Source organism: Cibotium barometz, chromosome 40 (assembly GCF_041138505.1).
Source record: "Cibotium barometz isolate CiBa-2024 chromosome 40, ASM4113850v1, whole genome shotgun sequence".
Lineage (NCBI taxonomy): Eukaryota > Viridiplantae > Streptophyta > Polypodiopsida > Cyatheales > Cibotiaceae > Cibotium > Cibotium barometz.
The window spans coordinates 48067627-48094892 of NC_141085.1; positions in this window are offsets into that span (position 1 = coordinate 48067627).

The window sequence follows — 27266 nt, forward strand, 5'->3', positions numbered from 1 at the left end:
ATGTATGAAGCTATATATATACATCCCCTTGAATTTGGCAATTATATGGTCAGGAGAGAAGGTTAGGGAGGAAGCAATAGAATGTCGAGCTTGAGTACATGCTCCCCCTTTCCTTGGGTAGATCATATTTTCTGCAATGATGTTGCAGCCTCTTGGAACCAATTTGTCCAGATAGCTTTTTATGACCCTTGTGGCCGCATCCAGTTGTTGCAGAGATGGTAGTGTACGCTCCCATTGAAGAATGGAGGAAATGGTTTTCGACGATACTTTTACAAAGGGAGACATAGACTCATTGGTCTCTTGTTGGGTGTTGACAAGAGTAGGTGTAGAGCATGAAGAAACTTCTATTTCAACGTGTGCTTGGCATGAGGAGCTAGAAGCTTCATGTGGCTCCCCCCTTCCTGAGCTAGGTGGTATTGATCGATATCGCTTGGGAATCCAAACTAACTCTGGAAGAAGTGGTGCAGAGCACTCTGTTACCTTTCCCTTACCACGGTCTTGAATTGTCGTTGGGGTGGCAACATTTGGTTTGCAAGGTTTTACAATTGATGTAGAGGGATTCAGCTTATGTTTAGGGACCCAAATCTGGTCATTCCCCTCGTAGTACCCTTGGGCTACTAATAATTTTTTTGGGATCCATCGTGATGTTACATTGCCCTTTCTCGGGTGGGTAGCTGCTTTCCTTCTATGAGGCTTCTTGTCTGAACGAGATTGAGCGGGGGAAGTAGCTGTAACGAAGCTTTTGGGACCCATTTGTATATACTCTTTGGCATAGTAAGCAGAGCCTTATAGACCACACTGCCTGTTTCCACTCTTGGCGTTGAAGGGTTAGAGGGGTGGCAAACAACCCAAGATGGTTTTGCCACCATTGGACTTTGTGATTTTTCATTATCTAGCATTTGAGTTGATGACTTAGGTGCGGGATTTTGAGCGGTCAGACTGAGTGTTGGTTCTTGCGTTGTGACTCGTCTGGTTGCCCAATCGATATTGCACTTGGTGGCCAACATCCATTTGTTTACAGTCCCTTCCATGGTACCAGCACAGGCATAACCAAAAAGCTTTAAATTATGGTCCCCTTGTCATAGGCAACCGGAGTGTGCAGAATTCCTGAGACAGGGGTTTTCTTCTTGTTGATACCTTTAATTTGGATAGCACTCTTAGATAAAGGTGGTTTTCCAAGTTGACACCACACGCCATATGATAGCAAATTATGTTGAGCTCCTGTATCCAATAATGCATTATACAGCATCTCCCCATCGTAAGGACTCTATAACTCAATTGGGTATCTTAGAGGTGGGTCAGATTCCAATGAATCCTCCTCTGCCTCCTCGAAAAATACTTACGTAATTCCCCAGTTGGCTTCTTGTTGTCGCCTAGCACGCTGTTGATGTTCTTTAGCTTCAACTCTCGCTTGTATCTTCTTAAGCTCCGCTTGTTCTATAGCTACCTTCTTTTGATGGATTGCATGTAACTCCTCTTGGCTCAGGGGGTCATAGTATCTTTTGAATTTACTCCCATTAAGGAACCCAATGGTTTCAACTCCATCGAGAGTCTCCACTTTGATGGTACCTTGCGGGGTAATTTCACATACTCTATACGGGCCCTTACCAGCATATTTGAGCTTCTTCTTTTCGTTACGCACTCCATACATCAGGACTTTATCCCCAACCTTGATGTCCTTGTCCTTTAGGTGGTGATCAAATCATTTTTTCCTTCTATCCTTCTCCACAAGGGCATTGTACACAACTAATTGTCTTTCTTCGTTTAGTCGCTCAAGGATATACAGTCGCTCTACTAAGGGATTACCATCCCAACCCTTCTCCACAAGGGCATTGTACACAGCTAATTGTCTTTCTTCGTTTAGTCGCTCAAGGATATACAGTCGCTCTACTAAGGGATTACCATCCCAACCCTCTTGAGTAGCAACACGAAGACTAGGAATGACAAATTCCCACGGCATGACTGCTTCTTGGCCATATACCATTTTAAATGGTGTGCAATTAATAGCCACTTTGTACGCAGTACAATAGGCCCATAAAGCTGTCGTCGTAAGCTTTAGATCCCAATCCGTCCGATAAGCTTCAACTGTCTTTCTCAAAATAGAGATTAAAGTCTTGTTGGTACTGTTGAAAGAACGGTAGAGGAGGAGGAGACACACACACAGGAGCAAACCCTAATGTCTATTGCAAACCCTAACCATAGAGGGAAGCCATGTCCACTCTCACACAAAGCATAATGCACTAATCCATAATCCACACAACACACAATGAGTTGTGTCCACACTCTACTAACCCTAGCTAATGTCCACACACTATGACCAGCTGGACACGCGGTCATTTATGTCTCACACATGTTCCTACCTAATCTGCCAGCACATAGCATAGCTGGCTCACACTGACATATCGAGCTTGAATCTCAACAGCCCCTCTCAAGCTCATGATGTACTGCCGATGAAGATATAGATGAGCTTGGGATATCAAGACTCTCAACACTCCCCCTCAAGCTCATCCCATGTACTCCCAACAAAGTCCGGAAGTACTCAAACTTCTCCCTGCTAAGTGGCTTCGTGAAGATATCAGCCACCTGCTCATCAGTCTTCACATAGTGAAGATCAACTGTACCATCCAGCACCTTTTCTCTGACAAAGTGATAATGGACCTCTATGTGTTTGGTCCTCGCATGAAACACTGGATTCTTTGCCAGCTGTATACTGCTCATGTTGTCACAATGTATGACAACTTTCCCATCAAGAGGCTCACATAAATCTGCCAAGAGACTCTTTAACCAAACAGCCTCGCAAGTAGCAATGGCTGCACCCCTGTACTCAGCCTCTGTACTGGATAAAGCAACTGTAGGTTGCTTTTTGCTACTCCAACTCACCACAGCACTTCCAAGTGTAAAAGCATATCCACTAGTAGACCTCCTGTCATATGCGCTACCTGCCCAATCAGCATCTGTGTAGCCATGAATGTCCAAGCTTTTACCACTCTCATAAAATAGACCATAATGTGCTGTGGTCTTCACATATCTCATGATGCGTCTCACGGCATCCAAATGTGGTTTCCTGGGGCTCTGCATAAACTGACTGACTAGCCCCACTGCATAACTCAAATCTGGGCGTGTGATAGTCATGTATATGAGACTACCAACCATCTTCCTGTACATGGAAGGATCATCCAATTCCTCGCCATAATCAGCCCACAACTTCATATTTTGCTCCAACGGCGTACTCATAGGTTTACATCCTGTCATGCCATACTTTGCCAACATATCCAAGGCATATTGGCGCTGTACTAACCAAGTACCTGCATGATCTTTCACCACTTCAATGCCAAGGAAGTATCTCAACTCACCAAGATCTTTCATGTCAAATTTCCCACTTAAAGCTTGCTTGACATGCATCACATCTGCACCATGATCACCTGTGATAATCAAGTCATCCACATAGATGACTAGTAAAACAATCCCATGCTGTGTCTTCTTCACATACAGTGAAGAGTCTGCTATAGAAATCTGGAAACCAAGTGAGATAAGATATCTACTCATCTTATCACTCCAGGCACGTGGTGCTTGCTTTAGACCATACAATGCCTTTTTCAACCTGCATACGTGAGTAGGATATCTAGGGTGTACATACCCTTCTGGCTGTGCCATGTATACTTCCTCTTGTAGATCTCCATTCAGAAATGCATCCTTAACATCCATCTGATGCATTTCCCAGCCATTAGCTGCAGCCATAGCAATGACTGCTCTCACTGTGCCCATCTTAGCCACTGGGCTAAATGTCTCATCATAATCCAATCCATGGGTCTGTGCATATCCCTTTGCTACCAATCTTGCTTTATGTCTTTCAATAGAACCATCAGATTTGCACTTCACTTTGTAGACCCATTTACATCCAATAACATTCTTGTCCTTTGGTAGGGCAACCAAATCCCATGTATCATTATGGACCAATGCATCCATCTCTATGTCCATTGCTTTCTCCCATACATGCTCTCCAATAGCCTCTGTGTAGCATGTAGGTTCCACATGCTTTACCATAGATGTCATGTATGCATAGTGCATAGCAAAATCTCTATATGTCAATCTGTCAAAACAGGATATCTGACCCTCTGGGATCTCCGCAATGCATGCGGGTCACTCTGTACACCTGTGACTCTAGCATGTGGTGGCACATATCTGTCATGTCTAGCACCAGGTGTGCGTAAAACAGGTATGCCAAGCTCCTCATCCAAACTTTCAGAACTGGATGACTCATATCCTGTGATTCCAATCCCTTCGACTTTCTTCTTTCCTTTGTCCATAGCACTACTCCCAGTGCTCACGCTCTCATGCCTCAAACGTCCTGACCATGGACGTACACTGCTACTCTCAGCTTCTGCTGTGGCTGCTGGCCCAGACATAGTAGTAGAACTAGAACTTGCTTGTGATGGCAAGTTCACATGTACATCAGCCTCAAGTGACTCAATAACACCCTCATCTTTTTCTTTATACCAACTAGCAAGCTCATCAAACACCACATCACGTGAGATGACCACTTGTCTAGTTTGTGGATTATAACACTTGTAGGCCTTTCGATCCTGTGCATATCCAACAAATATACATTTCTCTGTCTTAGGATCCAACTTTCTTCTCCTTTCATCAGGCACATGCACATAAGCTATACATCCAAAAACTTTAAGATGTCCAATGTCTGGCCTGTAACCTGTGAGCCGCATCTCTGGTGTGCTTCCATGAATGGCTGCTGTAGGTGTTTTGTTCAATATATAAACTGCAGTAGCACATGCTTCTGCCCAATAGTAATCTGGCATGCTCTTTTTATTAAGCATTGCCCTTGCCACTTCACATATAACTCTATTCTTTCTCTCAGCCACACCATTCTGCTGAGGTGTATACCTGCATGTCAACTGTCTTCTTATTCCATGCTTCCTCAAGAAATGCTCAAAAGCTTTTGAGGTGTATTCACCACCTCCATCTGTCCTCAGACATTTAATCCAACAGCCATACTGCTTTTCTGCAAAAGCTTTGAAATCCATGAATTTTTCCAATACTTCACTCTTCTCCCTGAGAAAGTATATCCATGTCATCCTGCTAAAGTCATCAATGAATGTAACATAGTATAAGCTGCTTTTGATAGATGAGTTTTGTGCAGGACCCCATACATCACTGTGCACAATCTCAAGTGGCCTGTTACTCATATTTCCTTCTCTAGGAAACCTCAATCTTGCCTGCTTCCCAAACTGACAGGCTTCACAAACATGCATATGTCCATCATATTTGAACCTAGGCAATCCATTCACAATGCCTCTTGTTTGCATGTTCTTTAATCTCTGTATATTGACATGGCCAATCCTCTTGTGCCACATATCAATATCCTGTACCACATTCCTGCTCTTTGAGAACATGGCTGATTTTAGCTCAGGAATTCCAGCATCCAGCTTAAACAGTCTTCCTTCTTTCTTGCCTTTAGCAATCACTCTACATCCATGTTTGAAGTCTTCAACAAAGCATCCATGCTCGTTGAATCTAACCTGTAATCCCTGTTCCACCATTTGACCAACTGAGGCCAAGCTTTTAGTGATTGAAGGCACATACAGCACATCTGACATAGACTTTGTCTGACCATTATGCATGACCAGTGGTACACTTCCAACATGTGTAATGACATGCTGGGTATCATCACCTGTTTCCACATAGCCTTTGACATCCATTGGCTTCATGTGCTCAAACCATTCACCATGGCATGTCATATGATTTGATGCTCCTGAGTCCATATACCATGTATCATCATTCTCAGCATTTGTTGTCATAGAACCCACAACATGCTTCATGGCAAACAAATGATTTGCAGCTCCATCATTGCTACTTGATGCATAGTTGCCACCATGTTGTGCATAGTTTCCACCATAATGACCACCACGCTGTGCTCTTCCCCCTCTCAAATCATTCTGTTTGCGAAAGCAATCTCTCGCCATATGACCGTATTTGCCACAATAATGGCATTCCACATCTTGCATAGAATTTTGTTGGCCTTGCCAACGTCCTCGACCACGGGGGGTACCTCTACCTCGCTGAGGTGCATAACCACGACCACCTCGAGCACCATAAGAAGGCTGAAAATTCTGTTGTGGAGGTCTATCCTGCCATCCACGACCATTACCACCATGTCCACATGATGCAAATCTCCCCCTGCCTCTATAACCTCTCTGCGAGTAAAATGCCTGATTTCTGCCATCATCATGGCTAGTAGATGCATCTTGAAATGAATCATTGAGCTTGATTTCCTCAACCAACAAGAGGGAAACCAACTCATCGAAGTCAGGTAGACCTGTACTCCTCACTGAGATAGATGTATCAAAGGATTTGTATTCCTTGCCAAGACCACGCAAGGTAATATCCACCAAATCATCATCAGGCATGGGGGCATTTATTGTGGCCAATGCATCTGCAAACGTCTTGATTTCTTGCACATAATCATGTATGCTCCTTTTATTCCTTTTCACATTGTGTATCTGCTGTCGCAATTGAGACTTGCGAGCACTCGTATCTGTATCAAACATTTTGACCAAAGTATCCCATGCATCTTTGGGATTCTCAGCATCCTGTATGTGTATGAGCATAGCATCAGATATACATATAGACAAATAATGCAGCACTTTGAATGCTCTCTCTGACCACCACTGCTTATGAGCAATAAGCTGCTGCTGTGTAGGTTGCCGAGGTAGCTCAGGCTCTGGCTCAGCACCTGTAATGAGATTCGAGAATCCTTTCCCTTTCAAGAAACTCTTTATCCTGTACTTCCATGCCTGGAAGTTCTTCCTATCCAGCTTCTCACCAACAATCTGAATTGGATTGTCCGACATGTTCGCTCAATGCATACACCTTCCGCACACTTCAAATCTGTAAGTGAGCCTTCCTCAGCTCAACCACACTCCAATGAATGTTGCAGATACTCCAAGATAGCCAACAAACTCCAAATTTGATGTAGAAAATCAACCTGTAAATCATCTGAGATGAATTGACTCACGCAGTGCGGAGTACCCTGTATTGACACGCCTTCCAAGGCTCCAAATCGCAATGTAATGGTGCAATCAAGTATAGGCAACTTGCATTGACACCTAATGAACCTCAATGTTGAGTATCAACTCCATCTGACATGTGTAATTATCAATTTTTGAAAACCCCTTTTTCTGTTTTTGAAAAAAACCAGAAAAACCAGAAAAACCAGTAATGATTTGGCTCTAATTCCTTCAATATTTCACCAAATTGAGCAACCAGGCATTCATTGGCTTAGCAATAGTGTCCATCAACTCCATGTAAGAGGAATTTGTCCAATTGTAAAACACCAAAGATTAATTGCTCGATTAAAATGCTCTGTTTCTCTGCAACCAGTGGACAGCCTGTTTTAATCAGCTCATTCCCAGCTCAATTAAGCATCATTGGCCAAACAAATCACATAGCCCTCTTCTCCAAGATGTAAAGCATCTAATTTCTAAGAGAATTGTGGAAGATATCAAGCACCAAGTGAGAATTTGATCTCCTCGTGGTGAAAAAACCAGAATTCTGCACTGTTTCCCCTGTATGGGCTGCGCCGCCTGCTGTAGAGGTGTTTGGGAGTGATTGAAGTGATAATTGAAGTTGTATTTGGGTGCCCAACACACTTGGGTATGTGTGCAACCCACCAATGCTTTGATTTTCACCAAAAATAGGCTCCAAATGCATCAATTTTGGGCTTCCTCTTCTCTGTTTTGTGAGAGCTCAAAAAACCAGTAATTTCTCTCAATTAAATGCATGTAAATTGCTCCAAAAATCACAGTAGGGCTTGCATAAGAGTTGCCAATACGTCTCTCATTGTCAGATACATGTTTGCTTTGCCAGAATCACACATATTTCCACCATACATCAATGTTGTCAAGCTTTAATGGAAAGCTTCAAAAACCAGAATTTTGCTTTGCTTTGATTTGCTCTAAAATGCTTTGCTTTTGCCTGTTTCACCTGCAATCCGCTCAAGGATGTTTAGAAGACCTTACCCGGTAGGCCAAGCTTTCAGATCTGATAGTATTTGGTGTGCTCCAAGCTTCACAGCTCCAATGGCAGCTTCACAGCTTCTTTTCACAGCTTCTTCTTCCCTCTTCACTCACTCACTCATAAACCCTAATAAACAGCACAAGGCTCTGATACCATGTTGAAAGAATGGTAGAGGAGGAGGAGACACACACAACACAGGAGCAAACCCTAATGTCTATTGCAAACCCTAACCATAGAGGGAAGCCATGTCCACTCTCACACAAAGCATAATGCACTAATCCATAATCCACACAACACACAATCAGTTGTGTCCACACTCTACTAACCCTAGCTAATGTCCACACACTATGACCAGCTGGACACGCGGTCATTTATGTCTCACACATGTTCCTACCTAATCTGCCAGCACATAGCATAGCTGGCTCACACTGACATATCGAGCTTGAATCTCAACAGGTACTCTCGGCTTGGCCATTCGCTTCTTGCGGATAGTAAGGAGTAGATTTATGATGGGATATCATGAAATTTGCTGTGAGCTCCTTAATCACGTCATTTATAAAATGCTTACCATTGTCGCTCACAAGTTCAAAAGGACAACCGAAGCATGTGATTATATTTTCAAAGAGGAACTTGGCTGTTGTCCTCGCATTTGCCTTACGTGTCGCTTTCGCTTCAGCCCATTTGGTCATATAGTCAATGGCCACAATAATATAGCGAGATTATGTGTTGCAGGCCGCTGGGCTAATTGGACCTACAAAGTCTAAACCCCACTTTTCAAATGGTTGGTTTACTTTGATCGGATGTAGGGGCATCTGATCTTTCCGCTCGGGTTTCTTGTATCATTGGCATTCATCTCGCAACCCTTCACAAAGAGTGATGTATCTTGGAACATAGTGGGCCACCAATACCCTGATTCTAAGATCTTTCACGCAGTTAAGTCTCCTGAGAAGTGACCACCAGCTATGCCTATATGTGCCTCCTGCAAAATGTATAGATACTCATCTTCTCGGGCACAACGCCTAAGAACGTCATCCTTTTCTCTTTTATAAAGAGTCCCGGCTATCAGGCAATAGGATTCGCATTCTTTGATCAGCTTTCGAGCTAGATCTTTACAAAGCTCCTTGGAGCCATTAACCAAAAAGTTAACAATCTTCTCACTCCATTCAGGCATTGTCTCCACCATGAACAGGGAAGTGTTAGGTAAGTCATCATCAACTCCCGTAGGAGCTTCACCATTAGGTATGCGAGACAAATGATCAGCCATAACATGTTTTTTGCCAAGTCTCACAACAACAATGAAATCAAACTCAAGAATAATTAATAGCCATCGTGTGATTCTTCCTGTGGAGCATGGTTTGTTTACCAGATACAACAATGCTTGATGATCCACATAGAAAACAAACTTAGTGGCAAGAAGGTAATCACAAAATTTCCTTACTGCATATATCATTGCCAACCCTTCTCGCTCCGTAGTGGTGTAGTTCATCTCTGCATCATTCAACTGGCTCTGGCAAAGCTAATGGGGTAGTCTAGTTTGTGTTCTCCAGGTTGAGTTAACACACACCCAATAGCAAAATTTGATGCATCAATATACACATGGAAGATTAAATCCCAGTTAGGCATTCTCATTATTCTATTCTTCGCCAAGGCCTTCTTTAATAGCTCATAGGCATGGTCACATTCTTCGGTCCAAATAAACTCGATGAGAAGCTTATACAATGGTCGAGCTATCTCGGCGAAGAATAGAATAAACCTTCGATAATAACCAACATGGCCCATAAAGCATTGGACTCCCTTATAGTTGGTTGGTGGGGGCAATTCCAGAATGACCTTGATTTTACTCTCTCCCATTTTTGGACACTATATGCCCTAGAATGACTCCATGTTTAACCCAAAATTAGCATTTGAAAGGGTTCAATGAGATGCGATATAAACTACACCTTTCAAATATTTTTTTTAAACACATCAAAATGCTCATCCCAAGAGGAATGAACACAAAGATCATCTAAGACGGTTTCACAAAAGTCCCTTAGATATTCCTTAAAGGCTATGTTTATCAATCGTTCGAATGTTGCAGGTGCATTGGTCAAGCCAAAGGCCATGACACGAAAGGCAAACACTCCAAACTCCGTGATAAATGCTGTTTTAGCTTGGTCCTCGACTGCAATTGTGATCTGATTGTAACCCGAGTACCCATCTAAAAAGCTATATGCCTCCTTGCCTGCCACTCTTTCAAGCACATGTTCAGAATATGGCAAGGGGTAATGATCCCTTCTAGTGGCTGCATTAACCTTTTTGAGATCAACGCACACTCTGAGTTTCCCATTCTTTTTTGGTACGATGACTATCAAAGAAACCCATTCTGAGTGCTCAATAGGGTATATGAATCCACATTTTACAAGCTTTTCAATTTCCTCTTGTACAATCTTTGCGTACTTAGGATTCATTGGGTAGGGACGTTGCTGGACTGGTTTAGCAGTGCTAATCATTGGAATCGTGTGTTGCACCACCGAGGGTGGAACACCCTTCATATCATGATATGTCCAAGCAAATATGTCTTTGAATTCCTTAAGAAGCTTCTTGAGTGTAGCTTCCTCTGTCTGGGTGAGGTCTTGAGCAATAAAAACTAGTTTAGACTCCTCACCTGGATCTGCTAAGTCTATCTCCTTAACTACCCGCCGCCGCAGGGCCATCGTAGACACCGCTACTCCCATTGGTAAGCATTCATTGGGCTTTTATGTAGACCACTTTACGTTCCCCTGTGGTAAACGATTTGAAATGCTCGGGTGTGGGGTGTAAGTCTACTGGTTCTTGTTGTGCCATGTTTTTTTCTTTTAATTCCGCCTCCTTTTGTTGCTGAGCTAACTCTTGGTTTTGTCGCCTTCTCACAGTACGACTTAGTTTCGGTTTCTCTTCGATTTCTAATTGGGCGACGTCATGAGGTTGTGGAATACACCACATGACACTTTGGAGGTATTGTCCCCAATTATTTGCTAACTTCTGATGAGCGTCAATGGCTCCTACATAACTAAGCCATTCTGGAGTGGATCTCTCTTTGTTTATTGCAGTTCTTACATTAGCTCGATAGCGTTGGCGCTTATGTCTCATTTTCTTCTTACCAAGTTTTTGATTTTTGTTTCTATCAGATTCAGACTCACTTGGTCGATCTTCACTTGTGTCCCCCTCACTTTCGGATGAACTGCAGGAGGTCACCGTCCTAGGCCTTGAGCACCTTGCTTCCACACTTGGGTGAATATTTGATTCATCCCCCCCATCAGGAATCAAGGGTTAGTGTCTTCTTGAGATTCAGATGACTCAGAGTTGCATTGCTCAGGGTTAGTGTCTTCTTGAGATTCAGATGACTCAGAGTTGCATTGGTCAGAGTCCTCGCTACTGTCAATGTCAAGGGAGTTTGCCACTTTCTCGCCCATCAGGAATCAAGTGCATAACACCTATCATGTTTATTGGCACTAACGGTGGCATATCTTGCCCCTCATGTGTTACCCAACTTGTGCCTCTATTTTCCCATGTGTCTATGGTTGCCGCTAGGTGTACCCAATCTACGTTATTCAACTCAGTCATACTCGGTGTAGGACATCCATATAAGGAGAATCTTTCCCATCATCAGTCTCTTTTTTGCATGTATAGCAATACCTTAATGGGGCGGAGTGAACAGTGGTATCCGATCGATTATCGATGATAACCTTGCTCCCTAAATGATGCACACGACCATTCTCAAGATCAACTCAAATGACAGAGTCCTGGAATTGTAGGTAGACATGGTTTTTCGACTAGTCATGTACCATTTGTGCTTCCCTCTCATGAAAGGACATCCTAAGATCATTTGATATGACATAGGATGCTTGGAGAAATCCATTACAATGAAGGTATGTTTTACCTTGTATCCCAGAACCTTGATCTTAAGGTCCCTTAACATTCCAATATTTTAAGCAATAGTTCCATTTACCATCTTAACCACTATGTTTGTGACTTCAAGGTGAGGTCTCCCCATAGATTCCCAACACTTTTTAGTCACAATGCTCACTCCAGCACTACCATCAAGGATTCCCTTTAGATTTAATCCCTTGGTAGTAATGAGAGGGTTGCATTAGATTCGTCCCCTTCAAAGTACTGTCCCAACTTGTTAACAGGTATTTCCACGACCAAGTTTTCATCTAGGTTGGGTTGTAGATCCCAATGTTCCTTCTCATCTTGAAGCGTGTTGGGTCTATCCATATTTGCAAATTGTGGTAGCCCCGCCTTTAGTTCTCCATTGAGAAATGCCCGAAGAGCTAAGAATAGCTTAGGATCTCCATATAATTTGGATATGATCGTGGTTCTAATCTCAGAGGACATGAAATCCATTAGCTTGGACACATTCAACGGTACTTTTCGAGATATCGCCCCTTGACTAGGGACTGGTGAAGATGGAATTACTTCCTCTTCGATGGGGTCAGGCATTCCTTCACTAAACATTCTTTCCAGAGCAAGAAGGGTGTCTGTCCACTTCCTGATGTCCTATCCTCACTTTCTTCCCGAATGATACTAGGTATAGCTAACGGTTTATGGCTCCTGTGAGGCTGAACTTGTGTAGGAAACACTGTGTCTAGAATTTTGATTGTTCTAGGGTCTGCTGGCTCCAATTCTCTTTGTGTTTCTTCCACCAAACCCCTTAAGTGTTGCACTTGTTCAATCTCCTCAACTGGGTTTGGGTAAGTTCCAATCTTTTTTGTGAGTGTCTTTGGCCCACATGGCTTGTCTTGGGGAGTCTCAGTCAGTTTGGGTGGTCGAGAGGAAATTAACTGACTTGGTTGTGGGGCCGAGGAAGTTTCCTTCTGTTTCCCCTTATTTATGTATTCGCTTGATTCTCCTTCATTGAGCTCCCGAGTGGGTTCCTCCCTTAAGGTAGTGTCTTTGGTCCCCATGGTTTCTATTGAATCAGAATCATCTTCACGATCATTCATATACATAGGGTCGTCTCTTGTTCCTATGTTCGTCTTTGAACTATGCTTGGAGCTTGTGGCATTAAGGGATCTCTTCCATCGCGTTTTCTTTTTCTTTGCTCGAGCAATTGATAAGGTTTTGCCCTCTTGTGGCAAGAGCAGCCGCTTGATATACAGGCTTGACTTGCCCGAAATGATCCTCCGTGTAGTACTAGGGAATCATTTCAAACGTATCAATCCCATATGGAGCAGTGGGGTCTATCTCGTCTTCATAATCCCCACACGCACTATGTGACTCACAACCCATCTGGTTTATAGGGGTAATCCTTGGATGCAGAGGTTGTGGTCCTAGCACTGGCGGTGGTAACAGCACAAACTGGACTACATTCGGGCTCCTTGGAATTATGTGATGTGACGGTTGCTCAACAAGTGGTGCAAGCATGCCGCGGGTACTTGAGGTGTGTTTGACCAGGCTAGGGGTGCCTGATTTGCTAACATACGCTTAAATACTAGGCAATCCTTAGATTGATGGCCATACTTACTACATGCATTGCAATTCCCATTGAATTTGACTCTGAATGTGGGACATTAACCTGTGCTATGTGGTCCTAAGCAAACCGAACACCATTGTTGCTCTCTCCTTGGGTACATATGGCTATTCTGAGGAGCTCGATTACCCCTAAAGTATTCTTGGAGAGCCTTAGCAAGGTCGATCACAGACATTTCAGATATCTTGGGCTCCTTGGCAATAGGTTTCACCGTCATTGGCTCGTGCCCAGATACTTGTGAACTAACGGATTTTGTCTCCGAAGACACCTTTTTACCTGTAAAATCATCAAGTTGTCTTCTAACTGGATTGCATTGGTAGTGACTGCTTCCCACATTGTAAGACCTCTAATGACTAGGCCATTGTATATGTCCTCGTGGTGCAACCCTCGGATGAATCTATCAAGCAGTTGGTTGTTATTGAAGCACTCATCGGGAGTGCAGTAAGAATTTAGATGCTTCAATCGACTAATAAAGTCTCTCACTGACTCCCCTTCCTCGCGTTCAGCTTTTTGGAGTTGAGATGCTACTCCCCAAAGCACACCCTCACGTATGTATTCCTTCAAGAACATGTTGAGATATTCAAGCTCGATGTTAGTGTGAGCCAGCTATGCTATGTGCTGGCAGATTAGGTAGGAACATGTGTGAGACATAAATGACCGCGTGTCCAGCTGGTCATAGTGTGTGGACATTAGCTAGGGTTAGTTTAGTGTGGACACAACTCATTTGTGTGTTGTGTGGATTATGGATTAGTGCATTATGCTTTGTGTGAGAGTGGACATGGCTTCCCTCTATGGTTAGGGTTTGCAATATACATTAGGGTTTGCTCCTGTGTGTGTGTCTCCTCCTCCTCTACCGTTCTTTCAACATGGTATCAGAGCCTTGTGCTGTTTATTAGGGTTTATGAGTGAGTGAGTGAAGAGGGAGAAGAAGAAGCTGTGAAAAGAAGCTGTGAAGCTGCCATTGGAGCTGTGAAGCTTGGAGCACACCAAATACTATCAGATCTGAAAGCTTGGCCTACCGGGTAAGGTCTTCTAAACATCCTTGAGCGGATTGCAGGTGAAACAGGCAAAAGCAAAGCATTTTAGAGCAAATCAAAGCAAAGCAAAATTCTGGTTTTTGAAGCTTTCCATTAAAGCTTGAGAAACATTGATGTATGGTGGAAATATGTGTGATTCTGGCAAAGCAAACATGTATCTGACAATGAGGGATGTATTGGCAACTTCTATGCAAGCCCTACTGTGATTATGGAGCAATTTACATGCATTTAATTGAGTGGAAAACTCTGGTTTTTGAGCTCTCACAAAACAGTGAAAAAGAAGCTCAAATTTGAAGCATTTGGAGTGAGGTTTTTGCAAAAATCCAACCATTGGTGGGTTGCACATATACCCAAGTGTGTTGGGCACTCAATTAGCTCATCATTGGACATTATAAACACTCCCAAAGACCCTGAATGCAGGCGGCGCAGCCCATACAGACAAAACAGGACAATTTTCTGGTTTTTTCACCACGAGGAGATCAAATTCTCACTAGTTGCTTGATATCTTCCACAATCTTCTTAGCAATTGGATGCTTTACATCTTGGAGAAGAGGGCTATGTGATTTGTTTGACAAATGATGCTTAATTGAGCTGGGAATGAGCTGATTAAAACAGGCTGTCCACTGGTTGTAGAGAAACAGAGCATTTTAATCGAGCAATTAATCTTTGGTGTTTTACAATTGGACAAATTCCTCTTACATGGAGTTGAAGGACACTATTGCTAAGCCAATGAATGCCTGGTTGCTCAATTTGGTGGAATATTGAAGGAATTAGAGCCAAATCATTACTGGTTTTTCTGGTTTTTCTGGTTTTTTTCAAAAACAGAGAAAGGGGTTTTCAAAAATTGATGATTACACATGTCAGATGGAGTTGATACTCAACATTGAGGTTCATTAGGTGTCAATGCAAGTTGCCTAGACTTGATTGCACCATTACATTGCGATTTGGAGCCTTGGAAGGCGTGTCAGTTGAGGGTATTCCGCACTGCGTGAGGCAGTTCATCTCAGATGATTACAGGTTGATTTTCTACATCAAATTTGGAGTTTGTTGGCTATCTTGGAGTATCTGGAACATTAATTGGAGTGTGGTTGAGCTGAGGAAGGCTCACTTACAGATTTGAAGTGTACGGAAGGTGTATGCATTGAGCGAACATGTCTGACAATCCAGTTCAGATTGTTGGTGAGAAGCTGGATAGGAAGAACTTCCAGGCATGGAAGTACAGGATAAAGAGTTTCTTGAAAGGGAAAGGATTTTGGAATCTCATTACAGGTGCTGAGCCAGAGCCTGAGCTACCTCGGCAACCTACACAGCAGCAGCTTATTGCTCATAAGCAGTGGTCAGAGAGAGCATTCAAAGTGCTGCATTATTTGTCTATATGTATATCTGATGCTATGCTCATACACATTCAGGATGCTGAGAATCCCAAAGATGCATGGGATACTTTGGTCAAAATGTTTGATACAGATACGAGTGCTCGCAAGTCTCAATTGCGACAGCAGATACACAATGTGAAAAGGAATAAAAGGAGCATACATGATTATGTGCAAGAAATCAAGAAGTTTGCAGATGCATTGGCCACAATAAATGCCCCCATGCCTGATGATGATTTGGTGGATATTACCTTGCGTGGTCTTGGCAAGGAATACAAATCCTTTGATACATCTATCTCAGTGAGGAGTACAGGTCTACCCGACTTCGATGAGTTGGTTTCCCTCTTGTTGGTTGAGGAAATCAAGCTCAGTGATTCATTTCTGGATGCATCTACTAGCCATGATGATGGCAGAAATCAGGCATTTTACTCGCAGAGAGGTTTTAGAGGCAGGGGGAGATTTGCATCACGTGGACGTGGTGGTAATGGTCGTGGATGGCAGGATAGACCTCCACAACAGAATTTTCAGCCTTCTTATGGTGCTCGAGGTGGTCGTGGTTATGCACCTCAGCGAGGCAGAGGTACCCCCCGTGGTCGAGGACGTTGGCAAGGCCAACAAAATTCTATGCAAGATGTGGAATGCCATTATTGTGGCAAATATGGTCATATGGCGAGAGATTGCTTTCGCAAACAGAATGATTTGAGAGGGGGAAGAGCACAGCGTGGTGGTCATTATGGTGGAAACTATGCACAACATGGTGGCAACTATGCATCAAGTAGCAATGATGGAGCTGCAAATCATTTGTTTGCCATGAAGCATGTTGTGGGTTCTATGACAACAAATGCTCAGAATGATGATACATGGTATATGGACTCAGGAGCATCAAATCATATGACATGCCATGGTGAATGGTTTGAGCACATGAAGCCAATGGATGTCAAAGGTTATGTGGAAACAGGTGATGATACCCAGCATGTCATTACACATGTTGGAAGTGTACCATTGTTCATGCATAATGGTCAGACAAAGTCTATGTCAGATGTGCTGTATGTGCCTTCAATCACTAAAAGCTTGGCCTCAGTTGGTCAAATGGTGGAACAGGGATTACAGGTTAGATTCAACGAGCATGGATGCTTTGTTGAAGACTTTAAACATGGATTAGAGTGATTGCTAAAGGCAAGAAAGAAGGAAGACTGTTTAAGCTGGATGCTGGAATTCCTGAGCTAAAATCAGCCATGTTCTCAAAGAGCAGGAATGTGGTACAGGATATTGATATGTGGCACAAGAGGATTGGCCATGTAAATATACAGAGATTAAAGAACATGCAAACAAGAGGCATTGTGAATGGATTGCCTAGGTTCAAATATGATGGCCATATGCATGTTTGTGAAGCCTGTCAGTTTGGGAAGCAGGCAAGATTGAGATTTCCTAGAGAAGGAAATATGAGTAACAGGCCACTTGAGATTATACACAGTGATGTATGGGGTCCTGCACAAAACCCATCGATCAAAGGGAGCTTATACTATGTTACATTCATTGATGACTTTAGCAGGATGACATGGATATATTTTCTCAGGGAGAAGAGTGAAGTATTGGAAAAATTCATGGATTTCAAAGCTTTTGCAGAAAAGCAGTATGGCTGTTGGATCAAATGTCTAAGGACAGATGGAGGTGGTGAATACACCTCAAAGGCTTTTGAGCATTTTCTGAGGAAGCATGGTATAAGAAGACAGTTGACATGCAGGTATACACCTCAGCAAAATGGTGTGGCTGAGAGAAAGAACAGAGTTATATGTGAAGTGGCAAGGGCAATGCTTAATGAAAAGAGCATGCCAGATTATTATTGGGCAGAAGCTTGTGCTACTGCAGTATACATATTGAACAAAACACCTACAGCAGCCATTCATGGAAGCACGCCTGAGATGCGGCTCACAGGTTACAGGCCAGATATTGGACATTTGAAAGTTTTTGGATGTGTAGCATATGTTCATGTGCCTGATGAAAGAAGAAGGAAGTTGGATCCTAAAGCTGAGAAATGTGTATTTGTGGGATATGCACAGGATCGAAAGGCCTACAAGTGTTATAATCCACAAACTAGACAAGTGGTCATCTCACGTGATGTGGTGTTTGATGAGCTTGCTAGTTGGTATAAGGCAAAAGATGAGGGTGTTATTGAGACACTTGAGGCTGATGTACATGTGAACTTGCCATCACAAGCAAGTTCAAGTTCTACTACTATGTCTGGGCCAGCAGCAGAAGCTGAGAGTAGCAGTGTTCGTCCATGGTCAGGACGTCTGAGGCATGAGAGTGTAAGCACTGGGAGTAGTGCTTTGGACAAAGGCAAAAAGAAAGTTGAAGGGATTGGAATCACAGGATATGAGTCATCCAGTTCTGAAAGTTTGGATGAGGAGCTTGGCATACCTGTTTTACGCACACCTGGTGCGAGGCAGGACAGATATGTGCCACCACATGCTAGAGTCACAGGTGTACAGAGTGACCCGCATGCATTGCGGAGATCCCAGAGGGTCAGATATCCTATTGACAGGTTGACATACAGAGATTTTGCTATGCACTATGCATACATGACATCTATGGTAAAGCATGTGGAACCTACATGCTACACAGAGGCTATTGGAGAGCATGTATGGGAGAAAGCAATGGACATAGAGATGGACGCATTAGTCCATAATGATACATGGGATTTGGTTGCCCTACCAAAGGACAAGAATGTTATTGGATGTAAATGGGTCTACAAAGTGAAGTGCAAATCTGATGGTTCTATTGAAAGACATAAGGCAAGATTGGTAGCAAAGGGATATGCACAGACTCATGGATTGGATTATGATGAGACGTTTAGCCCAGTGGCTAAGATGGGCACAGTGAGAGCAGTCATTGCTATGGCTGCAGCTAATGGCTGGGAAATGCATCAGATGGATGTAAAGAATGCATTTCTTAATGGAGATCTACAAGAGGAAGTATACATGGCACAGCCCCCAAGCTCATCTACATCTTCATCGGCAGTACATCATGAGCTTGAGAGGGGCTGTTGAGATATTCAAGCTCGATGTTAGTGTGAGCCAGCTATGCTATGTGCTGGCAGATTAGATAGGAACATGTGTGAGACATAAATGACCGCGTGTCCAGCTGGTCATAGTGTGTGGACATTAGCTAGGGTTAGTTTAGTGTGGACACAACTCATTTGTGTGTTGTGTGGATTATGGATTAGTGCATTATGCTTTGTGTGAGAGTGGACATGGCTTCCCTCTATGGTTAGGGTTTGCAATATACATTAGGGTTTGCTCCTGTGTGTGTGTCTCCTCCTCCTCTACCGTTCTTTCAACAGAACAATCTCTTGAGAGTGGGGTAGTGAGTACGCTCTTCAACCCTTAAGGTTCGATACCAATCTCTGGCTTTTTCACTCAAGGTTAAGCCTAAGGCTTTACACTTATGTAGCTCGTTGTGCTCTTCCAAGGAATTACACACGTGTTCAAAAACTTCAATGTGCTTCCTGACATCTTCATTACTATTGAAGTTTTGAGTGAGCTTGGCCACTTGTACAGCCTTGCTTCTAGGTTCTCTCAGGCATGCCCCGCATGTTTTCCGCAATAGATCGTCCGATCGTCTGAGCAAACGCTGCGAGATCACCCAGGTGAGAAGGCATAGCTGGTGGAGGCACTTGATAGCCTGGTTGATAGGAGTTGGCGTTGGTCTTGGTATGTAGGCAGCTGACGTAGGATATGATATGTGACTAGGCCTAGCCCCTCTTGGGTAAGGGTTGTGATAAGGCGGTCATGGAGCATACGCCATTGGCATACTAAGAGGCGTAGGAGCTACATGAGCATGAGTAGCAATAGGTACATAAGGCCAATAGGCACTGGCACGCACTGTTGTAGGTACTATTCCACTAGGTAGTGGCGTCGTACTAACTACAGTGGCGGTATAACAGGTGCACTTTCCGCTATGCTCATCATTGGGGTAGGCATTGTGGATTCCCTAATGGAAAGTTTGAGCCAAGGTTGGAAAGCTAAAGTTATTGCTCGTGGGCTCAACCTGCATTGGAACTCCAGGCAAAACAACATACGAAGGGTCTATGGGACTCACCGAGGGAGTCTCCAATTGTGATAGGGTTGGTTGTTTGGCCTTGCCTGTATCCAAAAACCTCATAGGGCCAGTGGAAACTAGGTTCACTCCCCTATTTTTCCTCTCAATTTGGATAATTCTATGAATAACCTCACATATCATTTGTTGTTGCTCCTCTAGATTAGTGGCGCTAGATATAGATCGTATGACTTCTAACCAACCTACATGGTATGTGTAACCCGTGTATAGGTCAATTAGAGTCTCTATGTGTAGATCATATTCCCAATTTTCATTGAGAAATATCCCATCCAGACTTGGTGTGCCAAACGGTTCTCTTGAAGTGGACGCAATGTCACTTCTTATGGATTGACTTCTAAGGACCTGTCCTTTAGGAAGTGCGTCGGAAGGTGGTAGCTCAATAGGGCCTTCATTAAACGAAGTTGGTAGAATATCCACATGGACACTCTTTGGGAGGGTAGGGTCTACATGAGATGTGAATGGCGAATCCACTACCCCTCCTTCTTCATTTACTTCGCTTGTTGCATGCTCAGAGCGTGTACCTCTACTAAAGGTCTCTATGACGACTAAACATGCTAGATCTGGGTTGTGGGGCCCAAACTGGCATGTTTTGGCTTGTCTCCTCAGGGTTCTTGGTAAGGTGCCCTTCCATGGCTTTTGAATCAGAAGAGAGTCACTATTCACTATTCGTGGATCTTGGGTTGCACTTCCTTGGGTTCTAGCGAAAGGCCAAGATGCTAACATGGAGGGATGGTGTGAGCCTGTGTAAACTAAAACACTTTCTAGTGGCTCAGACTCTAGCACCCGACAGAGCGTAGATGCATGTGACGTGGGTACCCTACGTGCGTTGGTAAGTACCAATAAAGCCCACACAAGTGGTTTCTTGGGTATTTCGCAACCCATTTTTACTTGTTTTTAGATTGTTTTTAACCCGTTTTTGACCCCCTTACTTACAGTTGAACTTGGACTAGGGCGTGTGATAGCTCAAAATATTTGCTTGTGGAGGAAAGGGTGAAGGCTTTATCCCACATGCTCACTTCACTCCTTGGAGAGTGGGCTACATATAGGGCTCAACTCCCCATAAACTCTCACTCCTTGGGGAGTGGGCTACATATAGGGCTCAACTCCCCATAAGCTCTCACTCCTTGGGGAGTGGGCTACATATAGGGCTCAACTCCCCAAAAGCTCTCACTTGAAAGAAAGCTATGGAGGCTCACTCTCCTATATATATATCTCAAAAGACCGAGACTGAGGCTGGGGTCTCAATTGGGGGTTTTTCTTTTCAAAATATTTTTCTCCAAATAAAAAATCTTTCCTCTCCACACGTTTGTTTTTTTTTAAAGATTTATTTGTTTATATTTTTTCAAGATTTTTTTTCCTTTTTTTTCGTTTGGGGGTAAGTTTTCGACTTTGCCTTCGACTTTGCCGCCCGCAGTGCAGTTCGCACACAGCGCAGGCGGAGTTCAGAAATCCCCTCGCCAAACAGCGCAGAAAACCAGAAAACCAGAGCGCGGTACAAGACGATAACCAGGGAAACCAGAATTGCAGAAACAAATTACAGAACCCGGAAAACATCAACAACACACACACACACAGTCGCCTTTCCTACAGTGTAAATTTCACTTCACGCAATAGATCGAATTGCAAACTGGAGCTTGGTGCAGGGCATTTCCCCGACAGCGGCGCCAAAAATGTGCATTTTTGCCGCACAGGTCGTAGCTGGGGACTTGCCGAACACCGTATGCGAGCCACGAAGGGCTGCAAGCATACAACCAGAAAAGCAAGCTCAAACAGAATGCAAAGGTGTCACTCACCGCTCTAACCGCCGCCGCTGTGAAGGATTCCCGCGTCGCAGCAGTGAAGGAGGAGCCGTCGTCGCCACTCTACCACCTCGCCCGCCGCTGTGCCGCTACATAGTGCTCGATCTCTCTCTCACTCACTCTCTCTCTCTCTCTCTCTCTCTCTCTCTCACGTAGGAGAAGGAAACCAAGGAGATAAGGCAAGAGCACTCTTGTATTCAACACATGAGAATGAGAGTTCTAGGTTTACATTTGACTCTTATAGGTGACTTAGCCGTTCACACATGGGCGCCCATACATAGCCGGACGATCCTAACCCTTATTCTGCTGATATTCAAGGTGTGCCTCTCATCGGCGATCACCCAATCCCTTTATCCTTTACCTATGGTGGTGCCAACAAGCCCGACCCATGACTCAAAATACTAAAATGAATTACATGACGTAAAACATAGTATGTCTCAATGTCCATCACATAGGGTAACAAGTATACAAATTTCAATGAGTGTTTCCATGATGCTATGGATTTCACAGATAACTTCAAGTTCCAAGATGGTATTGGCCCTGAGGTGCAACCTAGAGATCAGTGAGGTGATGACCAAAGTTCAAGGTCTAGCGCACTAGTAAATCCATACCAGATAGCTAACGTAGTACTAAGGAGATTGGGACAAACCTATCCCCCACCCATGCAGCCACAACAACAGCAGCAGCGAATAAGGAGTGGACTACCTATGGGTCCTCATCTTTATGGAGCATGTGGCGGTAAACATAAAACCAAAGAATGTAGTACCTTTTCTCCTCTAGTCACAAACCAACCCATAAAGAAGTGGTGCTAAGCCTGTGCCTGGAATTATACCCACACCACACAGGAATGTACTCGCATTGCAAGAATGAGACAGGAGCGTGAGAAGCAAAGGGATGCAGTGGCTCCACAAATGCATCAACAGTATACTAATTTTGAACGTAAGCCACCGATGGCACAAGAGCAAGCATGACCTATACTTGGAGCTCAACCTCCTTCTCCTCGGACTGCTCTTGTGAGGTTTGTTGACTATGACAATTCAAATATGTGTAGAGACTTGGTAAACCCAGGCTATGTGGAGGAGGAATATACATCATATTCATCCAAGGAAAATCTCTTTGAAAGTCCCGCATATCCAAGCCAAGCACTGGAGGCCAGGGGAACAAAATTCTTTGATGTTGCTAGGCGGCTACCAACCTAGGACTCCAGGCCCCTCAGGTCAATGGTAACAGCAAAGGAAAGTAGAAGCCAAACTAGTGGGTCCCTGTTATGAGTGCAGAGAAGCCCATTGGGCTCGTGACTGTCCACATCGCCAAAGGCAAGCAGCTCGATCCAATACAATAGTACCACAGTTTCCACCAATTGAAAGATATTGTCTAGGGTGTTGTGTAGAACACTTTTCAAAGGATTGCTGAAACCACATGAGGAAGGCACCTCTCAACCAAAGGTCTCACTCAACTTTGTAGAGGCAGTTCCATCGCCACCTTCATCAGAGAATGAGGATGTCGTGCCACTTAGAGTCATGACTAGATCACAGACACGAAATGCTGAAATGCAAACTGATGAGACACCTCGAACTAGGGATGCAAAGGAAAATCTAGTGGACAAGACCCTACATTCCAATACAAAAAAGACCACTAGGAGGAAAAAGAACCACAACAAGCAAACTAAGAGTGCATCCACTAGTTCTCAAGAAGTCTCTAAACAAAACATGAAGGATCAAGCTTTTACATCCCAAGAAGTGCATGAGGAGCATCAACCTCAACCTGGGCCTAATGCTAAACAAGATGAGGCTAGTACAACCGAGGATAGTTCTGGGGGTTCTGTTTTTGTGGATAAGGTGAACGAGACTCTAGATGCCATCCTTGATGCTCATAGAAGTCGCATTGCAGCTTTATCTGAGCTACCCAAGAAGCTTCAAGAATACCCAAACCCTCGTGAGGAGAAGATCAATCTGGCCCCCATTGGTGGAATTTCTTGATAGCTCCAAGAGTGAGCCCCCCAATACATCATACCCTAACCTTAGAGACTCAAGTGTATGTGGACACTTGCATGGAGGAGATTTTTTGCATTTTATAAAGATATAATAAAAAAAACAAGCTAGTACTTTAACTAGTCAACATATCATAACAATATGGTTATTATGATAGAAAAATAAAAAAACAAAGAGATCTAATTGTGAATAAAAATATATAAAAATAATTAATATATGAAAAAGTATTTAATGAAAATATATAAAATAGTAAAAAATATATACAAAAATACTAAACTATGGAAGTCAAAAGGGAGGGAGACCCTCATTATTTTAGGGTAGATGAGAGAATAAAAGATGAAATAGTCTAAGGGAAAAAGTAATTTGGGTAGTAGGCTTTCTACAGGGTGTGGGTAGAAATGTGAGGGCATAGGATTTACTTATGCATGGTGAAGTTGAAGCATATATACAATGATGGTCCAAATGTATTATGAAGAAAATAATAATAATAATAATAATAAATAAAATATACTTAGGTTTTGTAATACACACACCTAATGAAGTATTTACATATTTGAGAAAATAGAGACTCCCATATTTAGGCCCTTATATGAAATGAAATATTTACACAAAATGGGCCGTAATAATTTTATTTATTTTTTATGATAGCTAGCAAAAACTTTTTTTTTAAATAATTTAAAAAATATATAAAAGATATGGGTAAAGTCCCTAACGTACACACACCTATTTACAGTGAAAAGGTATTTATGACAAAGAGTTTATGTGATTTTCCTTGGCCGAGGTAGCTCCCTGTGGTGGCAATGTGGATAGTCAAAAAAACGGCTATCAGCACTAAGCATTAGCCCCTTCACGTTGGACCTTTGTGTTAGGCTTAGGTTTTAGCATGGAGTCACATGAGCAGGGCCATGAGGGGGCCGCTCGTCTATTGTGGAACTCATCGCAGAGATAGACCGCAAGTTAGCGGCTATCCGTAGGAGTGCTAGAGACACACCGTCTAGATTACATATCGTGGCAGACTTGGAGGTGATGCTTTCGTCCCTTCGTAGCCTTTACGATATTGTTTATGTAGATGAGTGGATAGCCCACCATCGGACTGCTCCTGTGTCACATGGCCTGACATATCATCAAGTCTGTGATCTTGGTCTGATTAGGGATGGAGCCTACTTAGATCTTTTCCTCGATAGTCGTGGGATGAGGCCTGGGGCGGGCAAGCCCCTTACTATTTGGTGGTGTTCGCATCCTCGTATGGCGGCCGCATATTTATAGTCGATATGTTGTCGCATATGGCAGGATGCCGAATAACTGCCAGATTTCCATATACTTTGCAAAGCAATTATATGCAGAGTTTGTCTTAGGGGAGGAGGTGGATTACACTAGCCCATCGGCCGGGTGGTGGTGCTGGCCGAGGCCCTCTCCAGGACCAGGGTAGGCGGCCTCCACCAGCCCTTCGTGTAGCTCCTACAGATCCTTCATTTGTGCCTATGTCGACAAGAGAGGCTCTTGGCACCCAGGTTGATATCGACATACGGAGTACCATGGAGAGCATCGAGCACATGGTGCACCTGTTCTCACGATTGATACTGATGAGGAGCGACAGATGTCGAGGTATTTACATATTTATTACTTCATAAGTTTTTTTAGTCATTTATTTACATGTTTATATGTACTTTTCTATATTTTTACATAAGCGGCATGGTTGATTGTGTCACGTAGGGTCCCACACCTACCATTGAGAGACTCACTCAGGAGTTGGTAGAGGCGAGAGTGGAGATTGACTGCCTTAGAGTTGCATTACAGACGGCATAGGCAGCTACTCCAAAGGCACAGCATCTGAGAGAGTTCGACATCCAGCAGAGGTAGGTTTCTCTTGCACATAAAAGAGTTATAATTAAGGTCCTAAGTTATAAATTTCTTTAAGTAATACCTAATGAGAGAGACTAATCAATTATTTTTATGCTTTACTTTTTTGCGTAGGCTCGGACCAAGGTAGAGAGCTCTAGAGCTGATTCACAGCATCACCAAATTATGGAGCGGATTGCCCAGCATAGGGCAGAGCAGTTGATACTGCATGTTCGAGAGTTTTGCAGATCCTCAGACGTGACAGTGCCTTACCTACCTTTATAACCATGGCCTGTTATTACAGAGGTTTTTCTACGACCTCTCCCTTAGGATGCACCACCCTTCCTACGTGATGCGTGTTGCACTTTATGTATCGAGGACATTAACACTACTGGTGGATATGCCCTGGAATGTGGACATTTTTTCCATTTGTCTTGCATCACCCAGGAGCTAGTACGGTTCTAAGCATGTTCCTCTTGATGTGCACCCGTTGACCTAGCGACATACAGATTTTTGGGCATTGATGATCTTCACCCAGACCTTGTTCGAGTAGATGCTAGGATTGACAGGCCTATTGATTTTACGTCAGCTACTATTGACTTGGACTCGACGCCTTCGATGATAGAGATCAAGAGCCTGAGGTGCCTCCAGAGATTTAGTGGAGCTCACATGAGTTTGATGCATACCAGAGAGAGTCCTACATGAGAGCCAAATCATAGCATATGAGCGTGTGGGTGGTGCTGGTCCTCGGGTGATGGTGCTAGCAGCAGTGCTGCTTCTCATGAGCAGCGTGTCCTTACAACAGAGGAGCTTACATGAGCATACACGAGCATAGTGGCAGACACGTACCATTACAGATTATAGATTTTGGGTTTATAGACAGAGATGTCTTGCATTAGCATGACGTAGAGAGAGAGAGAGAGAGAGAGAGAGAGGGCTATAGCAGCTTTTGGGACTCGTGAGCTCCCGAGTACACCGGCACTAGCTCACGATCTTGCCTTAGAGGCAGACCTCCCCGCAGACATTCGACGACTCCCGCAGCTGGAACAACCTCCTCGACGTGCACAGCAGCCTCGACGTGCACATCGACCGGCAGTTAGAGATGACGATTTTGATTGGGTTACCGTTGATAGTGACTAAACTCAGACTAGCTGGGTCAGCTCACTTACATTATTGTACTTAGATTTATGGGCAGTGACTAACCTCAGACTAGTTGGGTAGCTCATTTTCATTCTGATGTAATTATTTGATGTTTATATCATTATGAGTTTTTTCATTATTGAGTATCATTACATTTTAGTTGATGTTCTTGATTTTATTACATTTTTTAACACTTTGTAGATGATTTTATTACATTACGTTGGGTAGCTCATTTTTCATCCTTACAACAGAGGAGCTTACATGAGCATACACGAGCATAGTGGCAGACACGTACCATTACAGATTATAGATTTTGGGTTTATAGACAGAGACGTCTTGCATTAGCATGACGTAGAGAGAGAGAGAGAGAGGGCTATAGCAGCTTTTGGGACTCGTGAGCTCCCGAGTACACCGGCACGTACCCGCGATGAGCTGTTGAAAATCTCCAT